The 6,242-nt window shown below is 39.0% G+C and overlaps 1 long non-coding RNA gene across 1 annotated transcript; it reads right to left on the minus strand.

Moving 5' to 3' along the window:
* Positions 1 to 916: 916 nt before the first annotated feature.
* Positions 917 to 3,236, minus strand: LOC141634030 (uncharacterized). The gene is made up of 4 exons (XR_012538764.1): positions 2,862 to 3,236; positions 2,110 to 2,242; positions 1,520 to 1,654; positions 917 to 1,172 (listed from the first exon to the last, which is right to left on the minus strand). It is a non-coding gene; the product is annotated as an uncharacterized LOC141634030 (long non-coding RNA).
* Positions 3,237 to 6,242: the final 3,006 nt, after the last annotated feature.

A 6,242-nucleotide genomic window follows, 5' to 3' on the forward strand; every position in this document is an offset into this window, starting at 1 on the left:
TGAATGAATTCCCTTTAACCTAATTAGGTCTCTCTTATTTATATAAGAGAGATATTTATTAACTAAATACGATAACTAATAAAATTAATAAATAAGATCACGCTATAAAATCTTGCGTCAGACCACTAGTTGTTCGATCGAGTAAGTTGAAACTACTCAATCGAACATACTCCATCAAAATCCTCTCGATTGAACATAGTACCTACTCGATCGAGGAACAACATAAGCCCTCTACTCGATCGAACATGGCAAGAGTTCGATCGAACATGGCAAGAGTTCGATCGAGCAGTCTTCAGCATAAAAAAGGATTCGATCGAACAGTTAAGTCAGTCAACAAGCTCAATCGAGTTAGCTACCACTGTTTCAGCACATAGGACGTTGATTAGTTTCCAAAACGACTTCACGCATCTCAAGGCAGAAGTATTTCCGCTCCAATTCCATCCATCTCCTAAATGCAAGCTATAGGGGCAGTTCCCAGCTCAGTTTTGCTCCTTCCGGGTTCATTCCTGCAATTAAAGCCAAACAAACCAAAATAGACCATTCGGGGCATTTCGTAGCCTAAAACTACGGGAATCGCTTAGAAATGCGTGCAAAATAAGTACAAAAAGTCTATATAAATAACACGCATCACCGATATTCCATTGTTACTCTTGCGTTATTTTTTTGGTACTTCTGTGTTATTCTTGTGTTACTCTTATAGTACTCCACATGTTATTCTATTGTAACTCTAATGTTATCGTTATCCCTTCGTTACCGTTATTCCATTGTAACTCTTGTGTCATTCTTGTGGTATTCTTGTATTATTCTTGTGTTACTCTTGTAGTACTCTATGTGTTATTTTATTGTTATTGTTACCCTGAATATTATTAAATATAGAAGGGCACTCCAAATAAAATAGCACACCAAACAACAATACTTGGTAATAGAACATACAAAGTACTTGATAATAGAGCAAAAAATATACACAAATCCGCAATAACTCAACGGGAATAACGCCATGACCTGAACTAACTATATACACAAATCCGCAAATATATACTTGGCATGACGCCATGACCTAAACTGGCCTAACTACTATTACTACTACCTGCTTCCCATTTATTATTAGAGAACTAACTATAGGTACTTGAATGGATATTGCAGAAGTGACCTTCAAAATCCCAGCGGCTCACCTGAAAGTTCAAGAGAAGGCAACACCGTCAGGAAAGACAAAGGCCAAACAATATTGGGGAAAAAGACAACCAAGTATCTAAAATTCTCATCAATGCCTATTGGCAGACGACAACAAGTTAACCAGTGTTATTCCTACATCAAATAAAATGACGTGAATATTAATGAATCGGGTGACAAATACGACTAAATAAGAGTAACACGTGTGCAATTTCAGTAACAAAAATAAGTCCGGGGTAATAAACAAACTTGTTGATCTAAATTTGGAGTGACCATGGGCAGGTATATCAAGGGTAATGTGGTTCTAGACTTCTAGTAATATAAGAATCTATATCATTGTCCTGCTTACAAATTTCTGCCGCAACGGTTACATGCAGTAGGCTCAGTTGAAGCTGACTGTTTAGGTTTCTCTTTTTGCAGCTTAGGCAGATCATACTCAAAGACTTCAGCCAGTGCCTCGGCTCCCTTTTTAAGCTCATCTGAACTGCAATGATTGAAAATATAACATATTTCTTGAGTACAACTTTAGGGGAAACGCCTCCTGTTCGACACCCTTCTACAGAAAAGCAACTAATTATGCACGGTAAGAACATTGTAAATCTGTTGATCATTACTAGGCTGCACGTATTATCCATCATAAATGAATGATTGTTGTTCTATTTGGAACTCTGGAAACTTGTTGATCTCCAGCAATATATAATAGGAAGAAGCAAAACCTAGAAGAGGCGATATTGCTGAATTTGAGACAGTATAATTCACATATATGGCAAAACGACCAACTGATAACATTATACTCTCTCAATTAAATCGAAAAGTTTACATATTTTATTTCGGTTTAGTTCGCCTCATCCAATAGTTTAATTCCATTTTCAGCATGTTTTGTAATGGAGAATGAGTATGAGAAATTGAGAATCTATGGTTATAGATAAAGTTATATACCTGGTACATCCGCAAACCGGTTTTGCTACGAGGAGTTGCATTGACGCCTTCAACTTCTTCGTCATTCTCTCCTTCTCCAGCGAAAATGCCACTTTATATCATCTCTTTTCGCTTGTTTTCCGAGCATGGTTTCCTGCAATATCCACATTTCATATCCGACATCTACATATTAAGACATACTAATCACATACCGTTGTGTACTTTTCACATTTATAAGGCTGTATATTCACAAAATATGTCGTTCAAGCTTCGACTTTATTGCTAGATGGCCTAATTACTATACCTGATCTGCTTTAAGAACAAACTAAAGGCTCACTACTCAAATTCCTCAGGGAAGTTGGTCATCTATTCAGTGTTGCATTGTGCTTTGTTATAGTTGATTTGTGACCATTATTTCTGACTAGAAGCAAGTAATATTTCAGAATTGACACTGATAAACAAAGGTTTATCAAACGAATTATTGCAGGAAAGGAATTGGCGTTGATCATAGGAGTAGAATACTCAAATTCATCACAAAAATGCTGTAAACAAATCTAAAACAATTGTATAAACTATAAACCCTAAAAATTGGGGATTGTGAATAATTACACAAAAACGACCAAAAATACTTCAACTGAAGCATGAATAATCAAAAATAACACAAAATCTCAACAATTCCAGCTAAATCAGTAATATGAAGGTAAAAATGATTTTAAAAAAATCTGAAAAAACAAGAAACTAAAAATACCGAAAGCAAGGAATCGAAAACTTACAAACAAAAAGGTTAAAGACGGATGTGCAAAAAATTGGAGAAATCAAGAAGAATTTGCAAGACAAAATATCTTCGACGATCGATCCCGAACTCATCTTCTTCATAATCATAACGAAATCATCATCGTCATCATTGTGAGAACAAGAGTGGAATAGATTTTCAGAGGTAGTGAAATCGAGGACGAGTGAGTCAAGCGCTTCTCAGTTCACGCCTGTGGTTCCAGAGGTGGTGGTGGTTGTGACGTCGGCAGCGGCGGCGGCTGTTATGGTGGAGTAAAAATGAGGGATGAAAGATAAGAGATGATGATTCTAGAAGGGATAGAGAGAAGATGGTGAGTAGTCAGTGTTTTTATGTTTGTTGTACCCATATTTGTTTTCTAATCAATCTAAGCCATCCATTTCCTCTTATTTCAATGGTTCAGATTTGTGAGCACAAATTCATCATAAGAAACCAAACTCATAAGATCCTTTGTTTTCTTATGGTGATATATATAGAGTTGGGGATCTTGTGAGTTTGGTTTCTTATGGTGAGTTTGTGCTCACAAATCTCAACCATTAAATAAGAGAAATAGATGGCTGGGATTGATTAAGAAAACGCTGACAAACAAATACTCTTTCCCATGTCTTTCTCCACATCATTCTTCTCAAACGCCCACATTCATCAACTACCATTGCATCACTAGAGCTCAGCAACATTACATTCCACAATAACAAACGCACACCAATCGAGATCGAAATTATCAAAAATCGTCACAATACAACAACGAAAAATTGGCGAGAGATAATCAGTAGAATTATATCTTAATAACATGGGATTCCAGAAATTACAACTGAGATCGACAAATATCACTAATTATTTCAAGAATAATAGATTCTTTCTGCAAGTCATTGGCCATATCAGCGCTCTTTGCAGTGACACCTTTACCGGCGGAAGGTGACGCCGGTTTCCGATCATCCGACGAAGGTTTTCCGTTCTCACTTGCTCTCTTTCTTTCTTCGCTCATTTTTTTAAAAATTGTTGATCGATACTGGATAGATAGAAGATGATGTGTTTGGGATTTGGTGTTTGATGTTGGGGTACTTGGTGCACTGAGTGGGAGCATGGCGGTGGAGAGTCACGTGATTGTTGTCGATGTGGATTCGGTATGCTTTGGATTGGCATCCAAATCCCTTAATTATTCATAATCGCTTTTGGGTAGAGGAGAAGGCGCACCAGTCTTGTGTGCGGATTAGAGGTGAGCTGAGGTCAAGCATCCGGTGGCATGAAGGTGGTGCTCGGTGCTAGTTGATGGCTGATGTGCGGGATGTTGGAAAATAGGAGCTTTTATGCCTTGAGTGTTTTTCCATTTGTCCCACATTGGTAGTGAAAGGCTTGTTTCATGTGTTTATATAACACCCCTTAACATACCATATCACTAGTGGATCAAGGGAGGTTTTTGTGGAAGCCTTGCGAGGTGCTTAATTCAGATCGCACACGCGCGCGCCGTGCCCGTGCCCGGCCCGGCCCGGATTCGGGATTTGGGATTTGGCAATCGCCTGCGACGGTTTGTGCCTATCTTTTTGGGCCGGATCGGAGCTGCGTTTTGGGCTTTGTTTTGTGTTTGTTAGCAGAGTTGAATAAGTCCGTCAAGCTGACTGTTAGTGGGGAGAGTCTTACTCCCACTAACTCGGTTTGATGCTGAGTTTCAGGAGTCGGTTTTGGCTCCTGTAACTGCTCCTAATTCTCTATAAATTCGAGCCTCTCTGCAGTTTTTTCAACACACAACAATTCAATACTTCTGGGTAAAGATTAAAATCGTTCCAGGCTTCTCCAGTCTCGAGTGGGCGTTACTGGAAGGCAGCAGTAGTGTAATCCTTGGGGAACTACCGGTCATTTGTTGATCGCCACCACGGTCATACCGGAAATAGTTTTCAAGGCAGTGGTTCTCTTTCACGTCACTACTAATCTCGTTCGGTATTTCTGATCTTTTTTTCATTGTTACTGCTCTACCCGAATAACAATTTGAAAACTATTTGTTTGTTGCTGTAACAATGTCGGTTGTGTCAAAAATCATTCCTGATCTGTCTAAGCTTGAGTCGTTGGACGGTAACAACTATAAGAGATGGTCCCAGAAACTGTTGATGTTTTTTGAGCAATTAGAAATTGATTATGTTCTGTTTAACGACCCTCCCAAACCTATTGTCGCTACTGATGCTGAGACTATTCCACCCCCGACTAAAGTTGTTCAGTCCAATGAAGAGGAAATCAAAAAATTTGAAAAGGACAACAAAACCGCTAAATGTCACATACTTATAATATGATTAATACCCTGTTCGATTTATTTGTTGTAAATAAATCAGCTAAAGTCATTTGGGAGTCCTTAGAGGCCAAATATGGGGCTGATGACGCAGGGAAAAAGAAATATGTTGTGGGTAAGTGGCTGGAATTTCAGATGGTGGATGGGAAGTCTATAATGGAACAAGTTCACATTTATGAAAATTTTTGTGCTGATGTTGTTAATGAGGGAATTAAGCTAGATGATACTTTTGTGGCTAATGTATTGCTAGAAAAATTCGCTCCAACCTGGTCTGACTATAGAAACCACCTCAAGCACAAAAAGAAAGACCTGTCCCTTAAGGAACTTGTAGGACACATGAGGACCGAGGAGGATAATCGCCTTAAAGACAAACCTGTTGTTAGTTATTCTGTGAATGCTTCTGTTGCTGCTTTCAAAGTTAATCTGGTTGAGTCTGGTGGTCCGTCTAATACTACTGAAAAGTTTAAGGGTAAGGGTAAGGCCAAGGTTGGTCAAGGTAAGGGTCCGGCTAAGAAGAATGGTCCAGGGAAGCATACCAAACCAGTTGCTAAGATTCAGAAACCAAAGGGTCCCATTGTTTGCTACGTCTGTGGGAAAAATGGTCACAAAGCCTACCAGTGTACTGAAAAGAAAACTGCTGAAGCTAATGTTGTTGTGACTGATGATGCCATTGCTGCTGTGGTTGTGGAAGCTAATCTGGTGGGTAATGTTGTTGAATGGGTCTTGGATACTGGCACTTCCAGACATCTCTGTGCTGACAAGGGTTTATTTGCTGAGTTTGAGGAGGTAGCTGATGGGGAATGTATCTACATGGGTAATACTTCATCTGCAATGATCACAGGCAAAGGCAAGATCTTTCTCAAACTCACCTTGGGGAAAACACTTGCTCTCACTAATGTTTTATTTGTACCCTCATTGCGTCGAAACCTCGTGTCTGGTGCCTTATTGAACAAAGCTGGTTTGAAACTTGTTTTTGAGGCTGACAAGGTTGTAATGTCGCGTAATGGGGAATTTGTGGGCAAGGGTTATCTTTCAGGGGGACTTTTTGTATTGAACACTGATTCAGTTTTTAATAATATTGCATCT

Source organism: Silene latifolia, chromosome Y, assembly GCF_048544455.1.
Source record: "Silene latifolia isolate original U9 population chromosome Y, ASM4854445v1, whole genome shotgun sequence".
NCBI classification, from domain to species: domain Eukaryota; kingdom Viridiplantae; phylum Streptophyta; class Magnoliopsida; order Caryophyllales; family Caryophyllaceae; genus Silene; species Silene latifolia.